At 39.5% G+C, this 27035-nt stretch overlaps 1 long non-coding RNA gene across 1 annotated transcript in view; it reads left to right on the forward strand.

Moving 5' to 3' along the window:
• The first annotated feature begins 4014 nt into the window (after positions 1-4014).
• Positions 4015-27035, forward strand: part of LOC139084173 (uncharacterized) — a 33904-nt gene continuing 10883 nt past the window's right edge. Inside the window, exons 1-2 of the long non-coding RNA XR_011541543.1 lie at positions 4015-4518; positions 11982-12142. This is a non-coding gene — a long non-coding RNA (uncharacterized lncRNA). The remainder of the gene's footprint in view (positions 4519-11981; positions 12143-27035) is intronic.

The raw sequence follows: 27035 nt of genomic DNA on the forward strand, positions 1-27035 counted from the left end.
GCCTTGAAGAAGCTCTTTAGTCTGATGAAGAGATCTGCTGCTATTGTAGAGCAAGATTCTAATTTTGCCCTTCACCTAGTAGAGACCCAGCATAATTGCCTGCACTAGGGGAAAGAAATTATTGGCCCAACACTTTCTTTCTTTACCTAATCCACGGAAATCAGTGTCCTAGCCTTTTCCAATATTGTGTCAAGAAGCCCTCTGGGCCATTACATATAAATGTATTCCCATAAATCAAGGCTTCCTAAGCCTGTGTTTTTTCCACCCACTGCTCTCATTGTTCCCAGGAAGTTCAGAAGATCAGAAATGTGGAATTCCAAACAGTTGGTTGTGACAATTCTCACCTAGAAATGGAGAGAATCAGCAACATAATCTGGGGGCTGGCCCGATGGCATAGCGGTTAAGTTCTCATGCTCCATGGCGGTGGCCCGGAGTTCGCAGGTTCAGATCCCCAGCATGGACCTACACACTGCTCATTAAGCCATGCTGTGGAGGAATCCCATATACAAAATAGAGGTAGATTGGCACAGATGTTAGCTCAGCAACAATCATCCTCAAGCAAAAGGGGAAGATTGGCAACAGATGTTAACTCAGGGCCAATCTTCCTCATAAAAAAAAAAAGCAACATAATCTGTCTAGTCCTGTCACTTTCTCCACCCCCTCCACTCCCCCTGTTTGCAGTAAAGATAAGACATATAGGCTTAGATGTGAGATATAGTGGCCAAGGGAGAAAAGGGTTATGGGAGTCTTCGCAGAAGATGAAAAGGTTTGAGAACATTGTGTAATTGAATGAATTAAATCAATTAATTTTTTTCTGCTGGGGACTTCATAAAAAGACTTAAGGAAAGTTCTCCTCTGTACCCTCTTTGGAAGGACAGTTAGTCCTTTGTAGGTGGGGTGGCTTTCTTTATCTGAGGGGGAAAACATTTAGAGGTCTCTGTTTCCAACAAATACATTCTTGAAGGGACAGAGCTGGATTGTTTGAAAGAGGGAAACTCTAAAGACTAAAGAGGAACAGAGTTGGATTCTACAAAGCAGGAGAATGGAGGGGTAGTCGGACCTGCACTTGGTTCTCTCCCATTATCTCTGGCAGTGATGACTACAGGGACACCCAGGGAATGAACACCAAGGTATGGCTTTGGGAGCCATATAGGAATTCTTGGTGGCTAGATTTAGAACGGAAGGAGTAAATGCCTTGAGCAACTGGCCCAGGGTACATCCGACTGGAACACACCTGCTTGGACAATGAGCCACAACTACAATGGACTCAAGACAGTTCCCTAGGTTTCCTAGACTGGGTAAGCCCTAGGGTTTCTGCATCCCCACAAAAGTTCTGAAATTGGATGTCCCACCAACCTGGCAGGTGGGGGTGAAGCTAAATTTAACTTGATCTGAATTAGAAAAATAGTAAATAAATCTAATGTTTTTGCCCTTGTTATTGAACAAATCAAATAGTTCCAGTACTTGAAGCTCTGATATCACAATAGCAAATCTAGCCTGGCCAGATTAATGAAAGAATGGTAATAATCTTTCAAGGGGTTATCATGTGTTAGGCAATGCATTATTTCATTTAATTCTCACAACACACCTATGAGGTAGACGGAGACGGAGAAGTCAAGTGGATTGCCCCAGGTGACACGGCTAGTAAATGGCAGAACCAGGTTTGTTGGACTCTATGCCTGTCTAACTTCTATAGCCATTCATTCACTGACATCTAGTCCATCCCTCACTAATTCATTTAGCCAAATATTCACTCAGACAGTGAATGGGATTAATACAGTTATTCTGTTACTTGAACAGTGAGATAAATCTAGCAGTAGTTTGAAAAACAAAAGAATCTTAGAATCACAGACTGTTTGCACTTGCAGCTGGTCCAGTAGAGAAGAGCAAAAGCTTTAGAGCCAAATGGACTAGACTGGAATCCTGGCTCTGCTATTCATTCCCTATGTGACCTTGAGCAAGTTATTTAACCTCTTTCATTCTCAAGTTCCATATGTGTGTGTCACAAATAATAATACACATAAATTCTCAATAGACTGAGGGAAGACTAGAGATAATATCTATCTACCTGTCTATTTATACACATCAGTTACATAATTTGCAGGACCCAGTGCAAAATGAAAATGCAGGCCTCCTTGTTTAAAGAGGATCTCAAGAAGGTGAAAGCAGAGGATTAAGACAAGCATGGGGCCCTTTTAAAAACGGAGCCCAGATGTGCCATCGGTGCATGGCACAGAGTAAGTGTGCAATAAACAGCAGTCTTTTTTTCTCTCTAGGTCATTGATTCTAACCCTCTCCTTTTGCAGATGTGGAAAATGAAATCCAAAGAAACGCGAAAAATGCAAGTTAGTGGCAGAGCCAGGATCACGACCCAGACTCCTCCATTCCCAGTCAATAGACTTTACCTCAGCATTTCCCAAGTGTGCTCTGTATTATGATAATAGATTTTCCATTAAAAAAAGTTTCCACCAACAAGCAAGTTTGCAAAACATTGGATTAAAGTTAAATAGACATCTTTTGCACGGCTCTTCAGAGACTTCTCTATGAATCTCCAAGACAAGGATATAATATTCCCCCAAAGTATTGATGTGGAATCCTTTCTCAGGAGCATATTAAGTATCTTTTAGAACTCTCTCTGAAATGCTGCTCGATACACTGCTGCAGGGCACTGGAAGTTTCCATGGGTTTTGATCTGTGGGGTGTGGTTGTTCTTATTCTAAATTAGAAGCAAACATATTCCTTCCATTAGGCCTTTCTGTCAGCATCTCTGCCCCGGCTGACTTGTGAGCCTGAGGATATAAAAATAATGAAAACCAGGCTCCAGGAAGAGCATACTTGTTTAGAGCCACCCAGTTCCATCCAAAAGGCAGACGCAATCTGCCCCTCTCCCAGGAGTAGGAATATAGAGACAAAACGTACACTATGACCCCCAAATTCTTTCCATTCTGAGTAATTTGCTCACAGCCATCACATTACAAAAGAAACAGCAAAAGTCCCATATAAAGGCACCCAAGGAGCCAGGAAATCATGATTCTCATCTTAGCTCCTCCAATTAGCCACTTGACATAGACTGGTTAATTCATCTACTCATCCCCTAAATTTTATTGAAAACTCTCTTACGTCAAATTAACCTCTTGCTTATTTGAACTATCATACATTTATATTTCATCTGTAACACTCCATCCCCCAGGCTCTTGAGAATCTCTATGGAACATAGTTTGAGAACCAGCAGCCTAGATGATCTCTATAGTTCCTTTCAGTTCTGATAGTCTGTGATCCAAATTTGCATTTAGTTTCGCAAGCTCTTGTCTCCATCTGTTAACAAAGGACCCTAGCTCCTTGAGAAATGCTCTTTTTGATTTCTGGGAGGCCCAGAGAGTGATTCTCACTGCTTTGTGGTTGACATGCAGGTGACACTGACCTTCCTGTGGTCCCCGGTACACAGAACCATCCGATGAATTGTGCAGAGGGAAGAATACCTTTTCCCCCTCATCATGCTATACTTCACAGGAGCTTCCAATAGGTATTATTTATACCCTTTGACTCAAAGTTTTTGTTAAGGCAGCTCCTTTATTTTGCTGATTCCTCCTCATCCCCATTCCTTTCCACATTACTAAGCACGAGCCAATGGTGAGGGTAGGGGGAGGGCTGTAGCAACCCCAGGAAACAAACCTGCGTGATAAACCTCATGTTGAACTGAGACTCACTCTTCTTTGATTCTGAAGATTCTGTTACTGGACCCACATTGCCTATCTCCTCACTTTCCTTAGGATGAGTTCCCTCCCAGGAGAGACCTAACGCCCTCAGGAAAAAGAGACTTTTGTGAGTTGGGCCTACTAGGTTGGAAGCATCTGTTTGGATCCTCCAGGAAGCAGATGCCAAGATGCAGTAAGAAGTGTGAGAGGTTTACTGGGGGAAACACCTGTGAAGTATAAAGGGGAGAGGGAACAGGAGTAGGGGAGAGGGAACAGGAGTAGGTGAGAGGGCCTCAGATTGTGATGCGGTTCTGACATCAATGAGAGGCGGAAGGAAGGAGTGGGCAGGAGATGGCTCAGACTTCACTACAGCTCTGAGAAAGTCTCAGCTGGGCTAATGGGGAGCTGCAGAGCAAAGATTACCCATTAGAGGAGTCTTGCATTGGGCAGGAAAGGCCTGGCTCTAGCACGTCTGCAGTGCTCAGTGATTGACAGGGAGAACGACAGGGAGAGCATGACCATGGTATAAACACTGATTCTGAAGGTGCTGCAGCCAGAGGCGGTCAGCTAACTACACTCCTGCCAGCAGGCTCCCTGTGTGGGAGACCTGAGCAGCATACTTCCTCCCTACACCTGCCATGCTGGACATGCCCACACCTGTGTGAATTCAAAAAGTGAACAGAATTTAAGCTTAAACTGAGGCCTATTTTGCATATTTATTACAAATATCTGTTGAGCCTACAAAAGGTCCTGCACTCGGTGCTACAGTAGCCCTGCCCTCTCCAGCAGACTGACTGAGTCCCGGAAGGTTTCAGGTAGTCAGGTGAGTTTTTATTACCATTATCATCAACAACAGGCATGTTTTAATAGCCTCTATTGTCTATTAATACTGTGTCAAGCTTAGTACAATCTTTAGGGAGTTCAAGGTAGGTTTGCAATAAATGTCCCTCACCCTTCAGAAGCTCAGAGGAGACTACTGAAGACTTTCCTCATGCCAGTCATTGGATGCTCCAAGGAGGAAGGAGTCTCTTACTAGAATTGGCCTTGGAGGTTACCAGAGAGACCTTGAAACTGATCTGGCAGCCAACCGGGTGGCACAAGGGCACGCTCCACCCCCAGAACCCTGCCAGCCAAGATTCATGATTTGCTAAGAGGCAGGCCCGACAGCTGTTGTGGCTCCTGGATCAGAGTCAAAATTTGAGAGGGAGAAAGGAGGGAAGAGGAAAGAACTAGGAAAGAGGGATTTGTCGCTGGAGAGATAAGACAGCAGGCTTTTCAGAAGCATGCCAAAATTCATTCCAACCTAATCACCTGGCAAACGAGAGAGTGTCCGCAGTGGAAAGAACGCTTTGACACGACACCTAAGCTCTGCCTCTAACTTTTGGGCTGACCTTTGTCACTCAATTCCCCTCTGGGCCTGTGCTCCTTGGCTGTAATCTGCAGAGCTAGGCTAGACATTCTAAAGTTCCTCCATTTGAACAGTCTAAGATTCTAACAGCTTCCCGAAAATAATCTCGGAAGAGCCTGCCGAGAGGCATGAAAGAGAGGAGGTGCAGGATGAAAAGAATTTCCAGGAATAATATAATATAACGTTGGAATAATATTTCCAGGAATATAAATTTCCAGGAATAATATAATATACGCAACACAACATAATGTAACATGACACAACATAACAAGCATTATATTAGGCGGGAGAGTGTAGGAATGGGGACCTATAACATCTCTAAAGTGGAGTTAATTTCACGATCAAGATATTCAGGGCATCGAAATGTGACTCTATTCTATCTTTATATAGAGTTGCAGATGATCCAGGAAGGAAAATAGTTCTACCTGTCAGCTGGTTCTAAAAGATCTGAGATTCATATACATTCCATCAACATAGAAAACCCCAAGTAGTTACCAAAGCAAAGAGGATGGAGTTGTCCCTGTCTTTTACTGAAGCCTCTTCCAGTATTCTCTTGTAAAAACAAACCATTTCTACTCCCCTTTAAGTTTGCATTTGCTGTTTCTTTTTACCTAGGTAAGAATTCTGGGAGGGGAAAGCACACCGTGGGATTTTTCCCAGGCCTAATATTTTAGGATTATAAGAACAGGGTTTCACGCTCCCTTCTCATTTATTTCTCCTATTGAGCTAAGTAAACACCAGTGAAAAAACAAAAACAAAAACTGCAGTCAAGGGAATGGCATAATTAGCAGCCAATCAGGTGAAGCCTCTACAACTCAGGCCTTCAGACATGGTACCTTCCAGACTAGCCCCTCCCAGAGAGGATCGGGTTTTCCCTTGGGGTTTCTTCCTGTTTGAATTAAGCACCACTGAGGGCTATGGTCCAGAAACATAAACTCTTAACCTAGCCTCTGGTAGACAAACAGATCTAGGGCGATTACATGACCTGCAGGGAGAGAGGACTCTGGGCTTCCTGGGAGACGGGCTGCAGTGAAGGGAAAAGGGTGGGGCACCCATGAGGACACAAGAGCAGCCACAGGAGGGCTGTGCTGCCTAAATAAATAATGGCACGTTTGGCAGCAGACTAAATTCTTGGACATGCCTGGGGCCTACCAGTAGGGTGTCTACTAACTTACTTTCTCCCTTTAGATCTCAGCCTAAATGTTATTTCCTCTGGGAAGCAGGGTGCCACACATAGTTGTGCAGGGTGCACACTGCACACACCAAGGGTGTGCCAATTGCAGCATAGATATTACAGATTTATATATTTTATGACAACTTTCCAGCAGTTGGTAGTTAAGTATTTTGAAGAAAGAGCATCTTTTTTCTGATTCACAAAACGGTGCCAGATGGCAGTGACCCTGCTGAGAAGGCTTTCCTAACTCAGGTCAAGTTTAGTGCCCTCTTCTCTGCTTCAGAAGGACCCTGTACTCCCCCCACCATCACATTTGCCACACTTTATTCTAATTGCCAGTTTACCGGTCTATATTCACACTGGATTATCAGCTTCATGAGGGCAGACACTGTGTCTTGTTCCACACTCTATCCTGGGCCTGAGAATGGTGCTCGGCCCTAGCACAGGCTCAATGGTATTTGTTGAACAAATGAGCAACATATTCTGAGCCAGTCCAATGCTTTTTCCTAAGTGGACAGAGAGCCTGGCATAATGGAAAGAGTACCAGGCACATCCTGGGTTCAAGACCTTGCTCTACCTCTCACAGACTAGGTGACTTTGGGCAAGTCACTTCACCCCAGTATCCTTGATGCAAAATAGGGGTAACCTTGCCCTGTCCACCACAAATGGTCATTGTAAGGAGCGATTTAAAACTACCACTTGGTAAACTGTAAAAATACTAAACGCGTGGGAAGTGAGGGGCTGTTTCAGGGAACCTGGAACTATGAGGGGCCCAGGACCCAGAGAAGCCTTATATCTTAACAGAGTAAGAAGTCACCTCCAACAGAAAACTAAGGACTTCTAGGTCAGGCAATACTTTTTTGGTTACTAGGGACAGAAACCCAAAAATGTCAAAAGGAAAATTTATTGCTTCATATGACAAGAGGAAAGTTGCAGCTGGGCCTCCAGTACAACTGGAAATAGGCACAATAATGCTACAAGATAGACTGCATTCTTATTCTCCTCAATCTTCTCACTGCCCCCATGCCTAGCCTTCCTCTCTTGTCAGTCTACAGACTACAGACTGGCTTCCTCCACACAGCAAGGGACATGGCTACCAATAGCTTCTGACTCCATCTCACAGCTTTGCCATCTGAGAGGGCCTGAGCCCCTTCTCTTAATTCCAATTTGCAAAATCTCCCTTTGCCCTGGCTTGAGTGACATCCACCTCTGTGCCAAGGTGGAGGGATACTATGATCTCTAGCCCTTACTGGAACCACAGGATTAGAGTTGGGGAATCAGTGTTCAAACAGAAGGGAGGTTACTGTTCCAGGAAAGGATGGGTGCCAGGCAGACAAAACAATAGATGTCCACCAGTCTTCTAAAGATCATTCCAACACTGAGACCTGAAGTGCCGCCATTTGCAATCACTTAGCTGTGGTTTGGGTTCTGCTCCTCGAGGCTCATTTTTTCACCTCCTTCTCTATAACAGAAGGAGAAGAGCAGAAGTATGACAAAAGTAGGGAGAGAGACAGGCAGCTAAGTAGAAATCACAGTCCACTTCCCTCTGCAAACCTTCAATAAATAAGCAGAGAGGCGAGCCACAAATCTAGAAAGGTTGGTTCCCTTTCTAGAACTGGTAGCTAGTGACTTCACCTGCTCAACATCAGATCCTAAGTCCTATGTGCTTTGGCCAGGTCATGGCTCAAGTGACAATGTTACTTGTCATGGAAATGGAATACTATTCCCCTAGTCTGACCACTTTCACTTTCTGTTCCGTAGCATTCCTTTCTTGTCTCCTTTCAAATAGTCTGACCCACACTGCTTACAGACAGAGCAACCAGTCTCAGAAAGGGAAAATTTCTTATCCAACATCACATACTAAAAGGGAGTTTATGGCCAAATCAAGATCAGACTCTATGTCATCCGACACTCCTTTTTCCCATTGTACCATCCTTTGTTTTTCTGCACATTAAAACCTGAAAGATGAGCAACCCCTTAATCTCACCTTCTTCCCAATCTTTTGTTTCTCTGGGTCACTGATTGAGACGCCTTCTCTAGGTCAGTTTTCCTATATTACTGCTTAGTCACCCCTGGGTCCCAGTTGCCTAGCTGTTGTCTTACTCTCAGCTGTCAGGAATGAAATTCCAATACCAGAGACCCCCCCCCCCCCCAATTATGCAGTATTCTCTTCCTACCCCTCAACCTGAACCTACTACTTAAGCAAGCTAGTCTTGATGCATGGCCAAATTTCAGGCATCACCTCAGCTAACTCCCACTTGTCTCTCAGTTATCCATTTAGACCACTTTATTTCAGGAAGTGAAATATATTTTTTTATTTGGTCTCCCCAGTATGGGTCAGGAATACCTCTTATAAGCACTCACAACGTCTATCACCCTGGACAGTAACTGCCTGCTTTCTTTGTCTCTATTCTCCACTCTACTGTAACTTCCACGAGAACAGAGAGTATTCCTGTTTCCCCGGACCGTTATTTGCCCCAGGACCCAGCAAAGAGCCCAGCACATGGCAAATGCTGCATAAATATTTATTGAATGAATGCTTAGAACTCCCTGCCATATTAACAACTATTTATCCAATATTAGTTTCCTTTGCTCTAAGTCATACAGTTACTTGACATTTCTAAGGCCTGGAGTGAATTCTTCCTCCCACTCCCCATAATCTCCCTACAGTCTGCTTAAATCCTATACTTCAATCAAAATGTAGTTCTACTCTCATCTTTACAAAAATTTCCAAAATCACTAGCCTTCAATAACTGTCTGTTAGAAAATTCTAAAGTTCGGTGTCTAAATCAACTGTTCTCAGGCTTTCCTCACAGAAAAACTTACTAGATTAAGTTACATGTTAAACGATTTATTGTTATGCACAATTTGTAATTTCTGGCTAATTGGATATAATTCTACTCCTTTCTCCCCAATTTAAGAAAGCATACTGAAATGTGAATAAAAATGACTTTATTATCCTTATAATCTGCTCTGATTTATTTTACAAAGGTAAATCATTTGCAAAATTTGCTTCATTATTAGCAACAAATTACTTGTGATGCTTCACTGGTCTAAATTCCTCATTTGGCGCTAAGCACAAACTCTTTTATTTTTAAATCTTTTTTAGGATATGCCTATCTTTCTGACTACGTTAAAAACATCAAGAAAAACAAGGATATTGATATATATGCCTATACATGAATAAATATGCATATATATTTAATTTATCTTGTAGTTATATCATAGTGCACTAAGCATAAGAGAAAGGCAAGACACATTTCCAAAACACTCCCTGTTGAGGTTTATGTCAACAATGAGCATGAAGCAGCTTGGAACAGTAGGAAAGAAAACTGGATTTAGAAGCACAGGCTCCAAGGCAATATGCTGGCTCTGGGATTCCGGACCAAGAAGTTACTTACTTATCCCTTGAGCTTCTCTCATACAATAAAAGAAAACATTGGATGAAAACATTATCTTAGGCCAGTGGGTCTCAATGGTTTGCGGGAGCAGCCACTTTTAACCAAAATACACAGGCCTGATCCTTCCTTTCTCTTGCTCATTCACTACCCTGGGATGGGAGGGCAAGAGAAAACGAGACATATTTGGAAAACTACAGCCTTAGACTCTGAGATTATTCAGTGTAGTGACCTCTGACAGCTTTGTGTAGTTGCAGGGAGAAAGCGTCTTTCACCATGTTTCCATGATTATTCTGATTACTAAGAGCCGTTTTTATTAAATTGAAGCCAGTTACTGTTTTCTCAGAGTTCTCATCTCCGGGGGCTGGAGAGGGAAACACAGAGATTCATAGGTGTCCTAAGCTCTCTACAGTCTACTTACAAAACCCACCTTGTGAAATTCCTAACAATATAATTGTTTCCTTCAATGTTTTCCCCGTTATCACAGTCAACTCATAAAAGGCCTTACATTGATAAGAGTTCACATAAAGCCTGGAAGATAGCACAATACATGTTCGCTGCTTGACTAATCTCCAGTTGCACAGAGGGCTGCTGTCTCTGATAATTCACACTAACAGTTTGTTGTGGTTATATTTATATCTAGCACAGTAGGAGACACTAGAAGGTGGTTAATAAGTGCTTCTGAATTTACTAGAATAACCTGTACATCTTGGTTCTTTTTCAAGGTAGTGAGGAAAGCCCTCTAAGTTAATCCGACTCTGGCCCTTAGTAGCTCAGAGAGAAGTCTCTTACAAAAAGGGAAGAGGATAAAACCTTGTTAGCAATTTAGCATTGCTGAGTCAGGTGACAGCATTTAATTTGCTCACTAAAGACAGCAACATGATCTCCAGGGCATGGCAAGAACAAAGCTGCTGCTAATAAAGAGCCCTCACATTTGTTTAGTCCTTTATTGGTTACAAAGTGCTTTCATATCGCTCATCTCACTTGAGCTCCCAGCAACCTTGTCAGGCAGATGTTATTCACCTTAATTTCACAGAAGCAGAAGCTAAGGCTTAGATGGCTCATATGACATGCCCAAAGTCACACAGCTAGGAAATGGCAGAGGGGACTAGTACCAAGATATCCCTATGTGTATTAATCAGGGTTTTTTTCAAAACAAGAAAGTTAAAATAGTTTAAGCAGCAAATAAATTTTTGGCTTATACAGCTGGTAAGTTATAGAAGATACTGTGGTTATCTCCCCAATATCTGTTCCCTTTTCTCTTGGCATCTCCCCTAACTGTTGTTCATTATCGACTTTCCCTCTCCATCCCTAGCGTGGAGCCCATCTGCTTTTGGGGGAACTGACACACCCCCACCACCCCCCCCAACCCCCTCGATTCAAGGAGGGCTTATGCTCAGGTTTCCATTAATCAGCATAATCCCACCTCCTGGCCACAGTTATTTGTTCAAGGATGGGCATGTGACACTACATGGACCAATGAGAAGATAGGAGAGGTTTGCTGAGAGTTTCAGGGAAAGAATTTCCTGAAAAAGTATCTGGAAGCAACTGTCTCCACCAGATGTGAGGGGAATGGATACAACTGCCTTTTTACAACTATACAGAAAACCAGCCTTAGAATGAAGCTGACACTGTGGATGGCAAACAGGGTCTTTGATAACACTGTCAAACTACTAGATCAACTAATTCAGAAGCACAACTATCTCTGAATCTTGCAGTTTCATACACCATGAGCTGCCTTAGAATACTTCATGGCAAGTAACAGAAAACTCAGATTGGTCTAGAGGCTGAAGGGCTTCCTGTTCCTCGCCTGTCTGCCACGGAGTATAACTCAGTTACTTGAGGGAATGGAAGGAAGAGCTGCAGAAACAAGGGCTTTGGGGATCGGAATTCAGGTCTCCAGGTCACCAGGACTTTCCCTTTTCATCTTGCACTTTCATTTTCTTCTCTTGTAGACATGCTTTTTCCACCAGGTGGCAAATAAATGATTACCTGCCACCTCAGTGTATCAGAGAGAGTGCTGACAGGAAATAGAGGCGTTTCACATTGAGTAATTTGAGGAGAGTTTAATAAAGAGATTATATACAAAGATATGGGTGGAAATACCACAAAGGATAATGTAGTGCCCCAGGGCTAGAAACAGCCTGGTGGGAAGATGTTACCTCTCTGAACCCGAAGAGATGAGGGGAGGTAGCAGTTACTGGAATTAGAGACCAAAAGGGCTATGTGGAGAGAGTACCCTGACATGAGTTGTGTCAAGGGATAAGCCAGATTGCATTTCAACCTCAATCTCTTCCTTCCTCCAGTTACCTGCTGATGTTTCCCCATTGGCCAACTAGATTGGCAGCAGACGAGAAGGAAGCCTGTGGATGTACTCCGTACAGGTCAACCTCCTGAGGCAGAGTGGGCTGTAGAAGAATGGAGAGTAGATTTAGAGGGGAGTATGGAAGACATCTGGTACACTAAGGTGAGCAGCCTTTGCAGAATGAGAGCATTTCTTTTTCACATCATCTGAATGTCACTACCTGTAAAAGGATTCTGGCCTTGTTTGGGACAGTGGCTTGCTTCTTGGACCAACTATCTAAACATATAAATAATTCCTTGCTCCCAACAAATACTCTATAGAGTTGATCTTGGAAAAGTATATTGGGGAGAGGTTTATTATAAAACATAAACACCACCATGAACAGGCAGAATATTTAGATCTTACCTGGTTTTCCACTAATCTTTTTAACTTATGAAGTTAAATACAAGGCTATGGCTATCATAAAGCAGCTCAGGTCAACGTAGCAGTTATGATGGGCAGTACATTATTATTTTTATTGTTATTATTATTAGATTATAACATTATATTTATTACTGTTAAAACAAATTATTATCATTATTAAATTACAGCTTAATGATTAGAAGCAGGACCTTTGCTCATAATAGCAAAAACTGAAAACAACCTAAATTTTCCTATGTTCTCACAATGGAATATTAATCAGGAATGAAAATGAAGTGACAAAAAAGTTTTAGTAACATAGAAAATCCCAGAAGATAACATAGATTATTAAAATCTTTTTTAAAAAATAAAACGAGTGAGCTGGGGCTGGCCCCGTGGCCGAGTGGTTGAGTTCACACGCTCCGCTGCAGGTGGCCCAGTGTTTTGTTGGTTCGAATCCTGGGCGCGGACATGACACTGCTCATCAAACCACGCTGAGGCGGCGTCCCACATGCCACAACTAGAAGGACCCACAACGAAGAATATACAACTATGTACCGGGGGGCTTTGGGGAGAAAAAGGAAAAAATAAAATCTTTAAAATAAAATAAAATAAAATGAGTAAAACAAATGACGTGTGTGATAAAAAAACCCTCTCCCCAAAAGTAATGATAAAAACAAAATTCAAGAGGGTGGGTGTCTTTGAGGGGGAGGCAAGGAGATGGGATAGGGATGGAGAACATAGGAAGATGTAAGTTATTTATTCTTAGCTTAAGTGGTAGGTTCATAGATGTTCATTTTATTAGTACAGATAAATAAGTGAAAATAAATAAATGAATAAGAGGGCTTTGTACTGGACCAGTGATGACTATATATCATAAACTGAGGATTATATTTAATCTATACTCTCTACTAGGAACAACAACATTCTTCACCAACAATAATGCTCATAACAGCTTTATTTGTAATAGTGAAAAACCGAAAATAACCCAAATAGCACCAACTGAAATTAGTGACTGGTTAACCAAACTACACATCCATACAGTAGAATACTACTCAGCAATAAAAAGTAACAAACCAGTAATAAACACAACAACCTGGATGGATATCAAGGGCATTATGCTTAGTTAAAAGTTAATTTCAAAAGGCTATTTACTACTCGACTCCATTTAATAACATTCTTGAAATGACAAAATTATAGACATGGAGAACAAATTAGTGGTTGCCGGAGCATGACAGGGTGAGGTGAAAATATAAAGGAGTAGCTCTAGGGAGTTCCTTTGTGGTTATGGAACAGATCTGTATCTTGAATGTGGTGGTGGTCACACAGATGTACACATGGGATAAAAGTGCATAGAACTATACACACACACACCAAAAAACCATATTATAAAGATACAGTATTCTAAGCATGTTGGTACAGACACATGAATGGACAAAAAGATCATTAGAATGGAAAAGAAAGACAGTTATGGATCCAAATACATATAGAAATTAAGTATTTGATGAGATGACTTTTCAAATCAGTGACAAAAAAGATTGGTTATTTAACAAAAATTGTCCTAAATAGATAAAAGACATATATAAGTAAAAAAAGCAAAATAGTTAATGTGCTAGGAGAAAGTATGGGATAATTTTTCTTAAATAATCAAGGAGAAACTGAGAAAACAAAGTAAAATATTTATATAGATTACATAAAATTTAAAATAACGCACAGTAAATAATACAATAAATAAAGTCGAAAGATAAATGACAAGCTGGAAAAAATGTTTGCAAGACATATGACAGACAAAAAACTGATTTCTTTAACATACAAAGAGTTCTTACATAAGACAGAGACAACCAATATACAAATAGGAAAAGACACAAACAGAAGTAACAAACTAAAAAATGCCTGCAAAATACATAATACGATGTGCAATCTCAAATTTTAAAGATATAAATTAAAATTAAGAACTTTTTAAAAGTTTGATAATTAATTGTTTTGGCCAAGGTTTAAGGAGGAAAAAAAGTCAAATATTTGGCATCTTAGAAGGCCAGAGACCCTAAATCTTACAGGCAATTATCATTTCATTCATACATTTATTCATTCAGCAACTCACAATACTTAGTATCTACATGTGCCAGGCATTCTTGGTGCTGAATATGCAGCAGTGAACAAAATAGATAAAAATCCCTGCCCTGGCGAAGTTCACATTCATTTGGGTAAAGAATTGGGAGGCATGCTGACAGCAAGCTTTGGATGAAGAGAGGAGTAAGATGGGGGAGACAAGGATAAATTTTACCTACTTTACATCTCCATGTTCGAATCTCCTCCCTCTCAATGGTCTGGCAATACCCTACCCATTTACTCCAGAGTTCATTTCTAATGAATCTTACCTCCCTATTTCCCACTCACCCTACATTGTAAAAAATATTTTTTTTAATTATAAAACAGTATATAATGTAGTGTTATTTTTTACTTTTCCTGCAATGTGTACAATTGTGCCTTGGACACAGCAGATGTTTGTTAAATGAATAAGTGAATTTTTGTCAAAGGCAGTATATGGAATATATAAGCAGTAGAGCTGTTACGAGAGCAAGCAGATGGCTTGCAGGGAGGGGCAGAAGAACAGATGACCAGGTTGCTGCTCCAAGATGCACAATATACCTCATATTAACTGTGTAATAAATGTGAATCATCAATACCATGTCAGCAAATATGAAATCACTTTTAATACACCATAATGTAGCAAAAAGAAATAATGAAATACAGTAAATGCAGTCCAACATGCATATCCATTTTTGTTTGACTATTTGAAAACAAAGTATTAATAGGTAAGGCTATAAACAATGAAATTATATTTAATTAATAGTTAAATAAAAATACTATAGAGTCCAAGAATTACTTTTTAGGCTTTTCACTACCCTAACTTTAATTAACTAAAACTCTTTTGAAGTAGAAACTATTCAGTCTTTTTGAAATAAAATATTTTCCCCAGTGCTATTATTATAAAGCTGGAACACAGCATCCTTGTCCTAGCATGTCATAAAATTCGCTTCTTTTGCGTGTACTTGTAATTCAAGCGTGCAGCAAAGAGAGACTGCAGATCATTCAGGAATCAAGACTGAGAACAAGCAGAAAAGAAACATAATAAAAACCAGGGTTCTAATGTTCAAGTGACATGGTGCTGAGAGCCTTAATGAATGCACTCTTCAAAGGGTAGACATCACCAAACTCCCTTTTCACCAACAGGAAGTCAGTGAAATAGAGGAAGTAACATAAAAGGTAGATTTAGAATAGAGACGTGATATAATTCAAGTCAGTGATTCATTAGGAAATAGTTTTTGAGGATCAAATGACTCATACTCAATTTTAAGCAGTAAAATTTTCCAACTCTTATTTTGGGGAACAAGTACAGGGCTCTACCCCTACTTGGAATCAGTAGTACAATAAATAAACATATAAAAATGTTTTTTTGAAAAATTTTTAAATAAAAAATGAGGGAGTAGTTCTGTATCTGTGATAGGTAGAAACCAGAATCAATTCTGAAACTGTTTGTATGGCAGCTGGAGCCCAAGGGGTGTCTGTGCCCGGGGTGGAAGTGGAGAGAATGAATAGCCAAGAAGGGCACCCAGTGTGAGGAGCAGTCTTTACCAATATGTACCAAATTAGGCCAGTTCCAAATTAGGTCAGGTCCAACTTGGGAACAACAGCCCTCTTCTAAGTTAGTCTCAGCTTGCCAGTTACCAGCACCTCCTCCCGGTTGGAGACGTTGTTCCCCAACATCCCTTGGCTGCTCCATCAGTTGGGGACTAGCTAGCTTCTGCACCTTGGAGAGCACCTGTCAAGGCCAGCTGCTGCTACTCTGCCACCAAGTCCCTTCCCCTGAGAGCATCTCAGCAAGATAGGATCAAGCTGGTTTGTGTTCTTCTACTCAAGACACCCTGATAACAGAGAGTGGGGGCCAGGGGGGATTTTTATTTAGCACCAATTAGATATATTTTCATTATGTTACTTGCCTGCCTGATGCATTGGGTGCATCAGGCACCTGCACTCTGGGGTGGACTAGGGCACAAAATCTGTGGAGAAAGGGGCACACTGTGGCTACACAAAACTTTTCTGCCCCATTGGCCTCTAGGTTTTCCATGTCCTACTTGTGTACGCTGCATTGTAATATCATTCAGCAGTATGCCTGTGTTCCCTACAAAATAACATAAAATGCTCAGCATGGACACACCACATAGCCCCTGGCTCTCATTGTTCCCTGACCTAAATCCATGTTTCTACCCTTGTCTGGTCAGCAGTCAAAACAATCTTTCCTCACCCTGAGCTTTCCAGTTGTCATGGTAACCAAAAGATAGGTACAAAGAAAGACACAGCAAAGCCAGACACAAAATTTGAGCTATCCCCAGGTGACTTGAGGAGACCACTTCATTTCTTTTCCTCTTGAATGCATGTAAGATAAAAACTACAATCTGTGTGGTTAAACTGTTTAACTTGATTAGTTAAAGAAAGGGGAGGCAGAACTGGCCCAACCTGTTTTAAATAGGCTCGCTGCCAACCTTGAAGGCAACTTGCTTTAATTGTCTCAGGTTTTTGAAGACCTCACACAAAAACTTCAAGTGACTCGAAGAGAAATGTAACGAATTCCTCTCGTTTCAGAAAAATAATATCCCATTTCTTGGTGATAAAGAATGCTCTAAGTAAAAGCAGGAAGTCCACAGAGCTCCATCCTTGCTTACTTTGCCTTGATTGAAATCAAACATAGAAACGATTTTTCCGTGTTCCATGAGCACATATCGTAGGGAAAACAGACTGCTCTTGGGACAGACTTTATACCAAATATTTGAAAAAGTATTTCATGAAGCCACTTATTATTTCCTCTAGCGTAAAAGTCCATGCACTCAAAAATAAGAATTAAGCACCTACTAATTTTACATCAGCTCATCTCTCTCTCGAGGTTCCTTTGGGAGATGTATGATGATTTGATGCCCTCCCCAGGAAATTTTGATGCCACAGTGTGTTCAAGAGCTTAGGATAGTGTGGCTTCTCTGTCTCTTGCTCTGTCTTTTGGTGTAACTTTCTCTCTCTCTACTTGTTGTTATTTTTCCTGTCTCTCCTTGTCTTGAGCAGATATTGTTGGAGATTTTGTGTAAATAATGGCCACGAAAGAAAATGCATAATGGCAGAAGTTATGGAAACATTTGATATGGACAAAGACTGATCAATGAATCAAATCTTTATTATAAAATGTAAAGAGAGAAGAATTTCTGTGAAAAAAGTAATTTTAGAAAAAATAAAAATAAGTGAGGAAAAGTGGAAATGGTTTAAAATATAAAATTTATCATGGCATTAAATCAATTTGATAGACTTTACTCCATGAAATATTTTCTTAATGGAAATTCATCAATATTGACCTAATTCTGATGAGATTCTTTATATTCAAAATGTCCTCATGGTTGAAATAGTGGTGTTAAAAAAAGAATTAGAAAATGAAGTCAGAATACTTTATCCTTGTCTGTGAGATATTTACTTGATAGCGTTCTCAAGTTAGAAGAGAGACAAAGGCTGAAGTCATTGGTTTTAGAAACATCACCAATTAACTTATAATTGAAGCCACAGGAAAACAAAAAATCACCCAGGACAAATGTGAAAATTAAGAAAGGGGCTTCAGATAGAACCCAAAAGAATACCTATTTACATAATGGGCTCTTAGAAGAAAACCCACCAAAGAAGATAGAAAAGAAAACCATAAATTGTAGGAAGAGTAGGAGAATGTGGTGTTTCGAATGCACCTTACAGACTTCCAACTATAGGAAAGGTAACTGAGCATGACTCCCACTGCTAGACTCTGAAATCCGCTGTTGTGTTTGCCAGAGAACCACACCAGGCATTGAGCTAGGTGTTGGATAAATGATGCTAATATGCTCATCACCTTTACAGGATACATGTGACAGTTTCTAAAGAGGTTAAGACGATGAACTCTTAATTATACATAATATAGTTTGTAGATGATCCAGATCTCAAGCCACATCTTCTTTCTTCAATTGTCACTGGTGGCAGCACTGCTAATTACCTACCAAATATCCATTCTTTTTTCCTTACCATTAGAAATTGATTTCCCAGGAGTAGCCATATGACATACTTCTGACCAATGAGATGTAAGAGAAAGGCTACTGGGAGGGGCTCATGGAAAGCGATTGCATTTCCTGATTAAAAAGACAGGTGGACAGACTTGGTTGACATATACCCTTTGCTCTTCACCCTTCACCCTTCTTCTCGCCTACAATCAGATACAATGCAAAGGTAGTGTAGTCATCTTTTTTTAATAGACTTTATTTTTTTAGAGCAATTTTAGGTTCATAGCAAAATTAAGCAGAAGTTACAGACATTTCCCAAATACCCTCTGGCTTCACACATGCACAGCCTCTCCCACTATTAACATTCCCCACCAGAGTAGTAATTTGTTACAATTAACGAGCTTACACTGTGACACATCTTAATCACCCAAAGTCCATAGTTTACGTCATGGTTCACTCTTGGTTTTGTACATGCTATGGGTTTGGACATATGTATAACGACATGTATCCATCATTATCATATAGAATAGTTTCATTGCCCTATAAATTTTCTGTGCTCTGTCTATTCATTTCCCCCTCCCCACTAACTCCTAGCAAACAATGATCACTTTACTATCTCCACAGTTTTGCCTTTTCCAGAATGTCATATGATTGGAATCATACAGTATGTAGTCTTTTCAGATTGGCTTCTTTCACTTAGTAATATGCACTTAAGTTTCCTCCATGTCTTTTTTTTTTTGGCTGCTTCTTCTCCCTAAAGCCTCCAGTACATAGTTGTGTATTCCAGTTGTGAGCATTCTGGTTGTGCTATGTGGGATGCCACCTCAGCATGGCTTGATGAGCTGTGCCATGTCCGCTCCCAGTATCCGAACTGGTGAAACCCCGGGCTGCCCAAGCAGAGCACGGGAACTTAACCACTCAGCCCCAGGCTGGCCCCTCCTCCACGTCTTGATAGCTCATTTCTCTTCAGCACTCAATAATATTCCACTGTCTGGACGTACTACAGTTTATTTATCCATCCACCTACTGAAGGATATCTTGATTGCTTCTAAGGTTCGGCAATTATGAATAAAGCTGCTATAAACATCCATTGAAGGTTTTTGTGTGGGCATTAGTTTTCACCTTTTGGTAAATATTAAGGAGCAAGATTGCTGGGTCAGATGGTAAGAGTATGTTTAGTTTTGCAAGAAATTGTCAAACTCTTTTCAAAAGTGGCTGTAGCATTTTGCATTCCTACCAGCAATGAATGAGAGTTCTTGTAGCTCTACATCCTTGTCAGCACGTGGTATTGTCAGTGTTCTGGATTTTGGCCATTCTAATATGTGCGTGGTGGTATCTCATCGTTGTTTTAATTTGCATTTTCCTGATGACATGTGATGTGGAGCATCTTTTCATATGTTTACTTGCCATCTGTCTATCTTCTTTGGTTAGGTGTCCGTTAACATCTTTGGTCCATTTTTTAATTGAGTTGTTCATTTTCTTATTGTTGAGTTTTAAGAGTTCTTTGTATATTTTGGATATCCTTTATCAGATATATCTTTCGCAAATATTTTCTTTAAGTCTGTGAGTTGTCTTCTCTTTCTCTTAACGGTGTCTTTAACAGAGCAGAAATTTTATTTTAATGAAGTCCAGGTTACCAATTCTTTCTTTCATGGATTTTACCTTTGGTATTGTATTTAAAAAGTCATCACCAAACCCAAGGTCATTTAGATTTTCTCCTATGTTTTCTTCTAGGAGTTTTATAATTTTGTGTTTTATATTTAGGTCTATGATTCATTTTGAGTTAATTTTTGTGAAGGGTGTAAAGTCTGCATCTAAATTCTTTTTTTTTTTTTTTTTTTGTATACGGATGCCCAGTTGTTCCAGCACCCTTTGTTGAAAAGACTGTCTTTGCTCTATTGTACTGCCTTTGCTCCTTTGTCAAAGACCAGTTTACTATATTTATGTGAGTCTATTTCTGGGCTTTCTATTCTGTTCCATTGCTCTACTTGTCTATTCTTTTGCCAACACCACACTGTCTTGATTACTGTCATTTTATAGTAAGTTTTGAAGTCAGGTAATGTCAGTCCTCCGGCTTTGTTCTTCTCCTTCAATCTGGCTATTCTGGGTCTTTTACCTCTCCATATATACTTTATGATTAGTTTGTCAATATCTATAAAATAACTTTCTGAGATTTTCATTGGGATTGTGTTGAATCTATAGATTAAGTTGGGAAGAACTGACATTTGACAATACTGAGTCCATCCATGACCATGAAATATCTCTCCATTTATTTAATTCTTCTTTGATTTCTTTCATCAGTTGAATAATTTTCCTTATATAGATCTCGTACATATTTTATTCGATTTAGATCTAAGTATTTCATTTTTGGGAGTGCTAACGTAAAGAGTATAGTGATTGTAATTTCAAATTCCACTTATTCATTGCTGGCATATAGGAAAGCAATTAAGTTTTGTATATTAACCTTGTATCCTGCAAACTTGCTATAACTGCTTATTAGTTCCAGGGTTGTTTTCGGTCAATTCCTTTGGATTTTCTTCATAGACAATCATGTCATTTGCAATCAAAGACAGTTTTATTTCTTCCTTATGTATCAGTATACCTTTTAATTCCTTTTCTCATGTTACTGCATTAGCTAGGCTTTCTAGGACAATGCTGAAAAGCAGTGGTAAGAGGAGACAGCCTTGCTTTGGTCCTCATCTTAGTGGGAAAGATTTGAGTTTCTCACCATGAAGTATTGTTAGCTGTAGGTTTTTTGTAGATATTCATTATCAGCTTAAGGAAGTTCCCCTCTATTCCTAGTTTACCAAGAGTTTTTATCATGAATGGGTAGTTGGATTTTGTCAAATGCTTTTTCTGCATCTGTTGATATGATTCTGTGATTTTTGCTCTTTAGTCTGTTGATGTGGTGGGTTACATTAATTGGGTTTTGAATGTTGAATCAGCTGTGCAGGCCTGAGATAAATCCCACTTAGTCATGGTGTATAATTTTTTTTATGTACTTTGTTGGACTTGGTTTGCTAATATTTTGTTGAAGATTTCTGCATCTATGTTCATGAGACATATTGGTCTGTAGTTTTCTTTTCTTGTAATGTCTTTGTCTGGTTTTGGTAATAGGCAATGCTGGCCTAATAGAATGAGTTAGGTAGTATTCCCTCTGCTCCTATCTTCTGGAAGAGACTGTAGAGAATTGGTACAATTTCTTCCTTAAATGTCTGGGAGAATTCACCAGTGAACCCATCTGGACATGGTGCTTTCTCTTTTGGAAGGTTATAAATTACTGATTCAAAAATTTTTTTCTCTGAGTAAGATTCGCCCTGTTGCCAATCTTCCTCTTTTTGTTTGAGGAAGATTCACACTAAGCTAACATCTGTGCCAATCTTCCTCTACTTTGTATGTGGGTTGCTGCCACAACATGGCTGCCAACGAGCGGTGTAGGTCTGTGCCCAGAATCCGAACCCATGACCTTGGGCTGCTGAAGTGGAGCAAAGTGAACTTAAACACTAGGCTATGGGGCAGCCCCCTGATTCTATTTCTTTAATAAATATAGAGCCATCCAGATTGTCTATTTCTTCTTATGTAAGTTTTAACAGATTTTGTCTTTGAAATAATTGGTCCATTTCATCTAGACTATCAAATTTGTGGCCACAGAGTTGTTCATAGTATTCTTTATCATCCTTTTAATGTCCACAGAATCTATAGTGATATCCTCTCTTTCATTTCTGATATTAGTAATTTCTGTCCTCTCTCTTTTTTTTCTTAAGTAGCCTGGCTAGCAGCTTATCAATTTTATTGATCTTTTCACAGAACCAGCTTTTGGATTTGTTGATTTTCTCTACTGTTTTCCTGTTTTCAGTTCCATCAATTCCTGCTCTAATTCTTATTATTTCTTTTGTATACTTACTTTGGATTTAATTTGCTCTTCTTTTTCTAGTTTCCTAAGATGGAAGTTTAGATTATTGATTTTAGATCTTTCTTTTTTCTAAAGTATGCATTCAATGCTACAAATTTCCCTCTAAGAACTGCTTTCACTGCATCCTACAAATTTTGATAATTTGTATTTTAATTTTCACTTAATTAAAAATATTTTTAAATTTATCTTAGATTTCTTCATTGACCCATGTGTTATTTGGAAGTATGTTGTTTAATCTCCAAATATTTTGGGATTTTCCAACTATCTTTCCATTATTGATTTCTTTCTAGGTTAATTCCATTGTAGTCTGAGAGCAGACATTGCTTTAAATATGTTAAGGTGTGTTTTATGGCCCAGAATGTGGTCTATCTTGGTGAATGTTTCATAGGAGCTTGAGAAGAATATGTATTCTGCTGTTGTTGAATGAAGTAGTCTATGGATTTCCATTATGTCCAGTTGATTGATGGCACTATTGAGTTCAACTATGTCCTTACTGATTTTCTGCCTGCTGAAAACGCCAATTTCTCATAGAGGGGTGTTGAAATCTCCAACTATAATAGTGAATTCATCTATTTCTCCTTGCAGTTCTATCAGTTTTTCCCTCACATATTTTGACGGTCTGTTGTTAGGCATATACATGTTAAGGATCATCATGTCTTCTTGAAGAATTAACCCCTTAGATTATGTAATGTCCACCTTTATCTCTGATAACTTTCCTTGCTCTGAATCTATCCTGTCTGAAATTAATATAACTACTCCTGCTTTCTTTTGATTAGTGTTAACATGGTATATCTTTCTCCAGTTATTTACTTTTTAATCTACGTGTGTCTTTATATTTAATGTGGGCTTCTAGAAGACAACATATAGCTGGCTCTTGTTTTTTCATCCACTCTGAAAATATCAGTATTTTAATTGCTGTATTTAGATTATTGACATTAAAAGTCACTGTTATAGCTGGATTAATATCTAACATATTTGTTACTGTTTTCTATTTGTTGCCCTTGTTCTTTGTGCCTGTTTTTGTCTTCCACTCTTTGATTGCCTCTTGTCATTTTAATCGAGCATATGATAAGATTCCATTTTCTCTCCTTTTTTAGCTTCAATTATACTTTTTTTTTTTTTTTTTTTTTTACTTTTTCTAGTGGTTGCCCTAGAGTTTGCAGTATACCTTTACAACTAATCCAAAGCCACTTTCAAATAATCCTATTCTGCTTCACAGGTAGTATGAGTACCTTATAACAAAACAATCCTAATTCCTCCCTCCCTTCCATTGCATCATTGCTATTATTCATTTCACTTAACCATAAGGATATATATACATACATAATCAAATACAGTGTTGCTATCGTTTTGAACAAACTGTTACCTGTTAGATCACTTAAGAGTAAGAAAATTAAAAGTTTTTATTTTATTTTCACTTATTCCTTCTCCAGTGCTCTTCCTTTCTTTATGTAGACCCAAGTTTCTGACCTGTATCATTTTCTGTCTCTCTAAAGAACTTCTTTTAAAATTTCTTGCAAGGGAGGTCTACTGGCAACAATTCCTTTCATTTTTGTTTGTCTGAGAAAGTACTTCTCCTTCACTTTTGAAGGATTAATTTGCAGAGAACAGAATTCTAGGTCAGATTTTTATTTCCCTCTCAACACTTTAAATGTTTCACTCCACTCTCTTCCTGCCTGCATGGTTTTTGAGGAGAAGTTGGATATAATTCTTATCTTTGCTCCTCTATAGGTAAGCTGTTTTTTTAACTCGGTTCTCTCAGAAATTTTTCTTTATCTTATATTTTCAGCAATCTGAACATGACATGCTAGAGGTATAGGTATAGGTTCTTTTTTGGCATTTATCCTGCTTGGTATTCTCTGAGCTTCCTGGATCTGTGGTGTGGTGTCTGACGCTAATTTGCGGAAATTCTCAGTCATTATTGTTTTAAACATTTCTTCTGTTTTTTTCTTTCTTTTCCTCCTGTATTCCCATTATGCATGTGTCACACCTTTTGTAGTTGTTCCACAGTCCTTGGATATTCTGTTATTGTTGTTTTTCAGTCTGTTTTCTCTTTGTTTTTCAGTTTTGGACGTTCCTATTGAGATACCCTCAAGCTCAAAGATACTTTCCTCAGCTGTGTCTAGTCTACTGATAAGCCCATTGAAGGCATTCTCCACTTCTGTTAGTGTTTTTCATCTCTAGAATTTTTCTTTCTTAGAATCTCTCTCTCTTCTTACGTACCCGTCTGTTCTTGCATGCTGTCTACTCTATCCATTACAGCCCTTAGCACATTAATAATAGTTGTTTTAAATTTCCAATCTGATAATTCTAACATCCCTACCATATCTGAGTCTCGTTCTGATGCTTGCTCTGTCTCTTAAACTGTTTTTCGCCGTTTAGTATGCCTTGTAATTTTTTCTTGATAGCTGGACATGATGTACAGGCATACCTTGGAGATATTGTGGCTCGATTCCAGATCACCACAATAAAGTGAATATCACAATAAAGAGAGTCACATGAACTTTTTTCCCCAGTGCATATAAAAATTATGTTTACTCTGGGGCTGGCCTGGTGGTGTAGTGGTTAAATTCATGCCCTCCACATCGGTGGCCCGGGGTTCACAGGTTTAGATCCTGAGCGTGGACCTACACACCACTCATCAAGCCATGCTGAGGTGGCATCCCACACAGAAGAACCAGAAGGACCTAAACTAGGATATACAACTAGGTACTGGGGCTTTAGGGACAAGAAAAAATATGTTTACACTATAGTCTATTAAGTGTGCAATAGCATTATGTCTTAAAAAATAACATGCATACCTTAATTAAAAAATGCTAACCATCTTCTGAACCTTCAGCTCAGATTGTAAGAAACACAACATCTGCAAAGTGCAATAAAGTGAAGAGCAATAAAACAAGGTATGCCTGTACTGGGTAAAAGAACTGCAGTAAATAAGCCTTTAGTAACATGGTGGTAAGTGTTAGGGGGGAGGTAAAGTGTTCCGTAGTCCTATGATTAGGTATCAGTTTTTTAATGAGCCTGTGCCTCTGGAGTGTGAACTTCACAATTACTTCTTGATCGTCCCCCAACTCTTTTGGGGTTGGGGTATTTCCCTTCCCCCAGGTCAGTCAGGCTCTTATAATAGACCAGCAGATTAGGTTCTAGTTAAACAGTTTCTCCTGAGGGCAGACCTTGCTAAGAAGAAGAGATGCTCTGGTGTATTCAAAATCGCTACTTTTCCCCTTGCTCTGCCAGAAGCATGAGGGATTTTTCTCCAATATTCACTGTGAGAACCTGACAAACCTCCTGGAGGTAAAACTGACAAAAGTGTAGGACCCTCCCATATGACTGGGCCTTCCTGGAGTTTTTGATTCTCAGACTTGTCCACACTGAGCCTCCAGCAATTCACCAATTAGACTTTAGGTTTTCCAACCTTTGCACTGGTTCCTGAGAAGGTTTCTGCTCTGGTAAGTTGTGGTTCTTTGTAGGACTGTCTGCATCTCCAATTTGGGGGCAGCAGTTTGTACTGTGACCTCACTTCTCTGATGGATCCAAGAAGAGTTTTTGATTTTTCAGTTTTCTCAGCTTCTTACTTGTTGTTAGGATGCAGTGATGACTCCCAAATTCCTTACATGCCAGACCAGAAACAGAAGTTAGTAGTCATCTTTTGACCATAAGGATGAGAGCCACACATTAAGGATGACAGAGCAGGAAAATAAAAGGAGGCTGGTCACTGATGATGTCTTTGACTTGTTGCCCTTGGATTGCTTTCCTTGGGACTTCTTGTTATTTGAAAAATAAAAATACTCCTCTCTTTGGTTAAGCCACTATAGTTTGGTTTTCATTACATGTAGCTGAACGCCATCACAACTGATACATACTTTTGGCCATGTCACTCCTCACTGATATTCCTAATTAAACGGTGGGCAGAAAAATTAGAGATCATATTATATATGTGGTCATGTGTGACTGAACAACATTTTGGTCAATGATGTACCACATATATAACAGTGGTACCATAAGATTAGTACCATATAGCCTAGGTGTGTAGTATGCTATACCATCTAGGTTTGTGCAAGCACACTCTATGATGTTTAGACCATGATGAAATCGCCTAATGACACATTTCTCAGAATGTACCCCTGTTGTTAAGTGATGTAGACCGTGTATATATATGTGTGTGTGTCTCTGAGTGTGTGTATGCATGTGTTTAATTTGTTCCAACTTGTGATTTATAAAGAATTGTTTTAAACAATAAAATCCACAGAAAATAATGCCATCTAGTCCTCCCTTTACCAAATAATGTGGGGTTTTTCCCGTTGCTTTGAGTCCAGAATGTGTCATTTTCTTCTAATCCTAGAAATTTCCAGGATATATCAGGCTGAGGACATCACATCATCATAAAAATCACAGCTCCTCTTACAGAGGCCAGAGCTGACTCCAACAGATTCAATTATCCTTTGTCTACAATACTATACTGTCTGCATATTATAACAGAAGATGATCTTAGATTTCCTCAAGAAATGAAACATTGTTAGGAACAGAAAATTGACTACAGGCTACCAGTTCTTTCATGAAATAAGTAGAATACAAAAAAAAAAAAGAATTATAAGAAAACAAGGTACCATACATTTTATAATCATCTAGCATCCACAAGCACAAAGACGTTTTCTAAAATAGAAAGCAACATGAGGCAGCC

The sequence above is a fragment of the Equus przewalskii genome, chromosome 6, assembly GCF_037783145.1.
Source record: "Equus przewalskii isolate Varuska chromosome 6, EquPr2, whole genome shotgun sequence".
Lineage (NCBI taxonomy): Eukaryota > Metazoa > Chordata > Mammalia > Perissodactyla > Equidae > Equus > Equus przewalskii.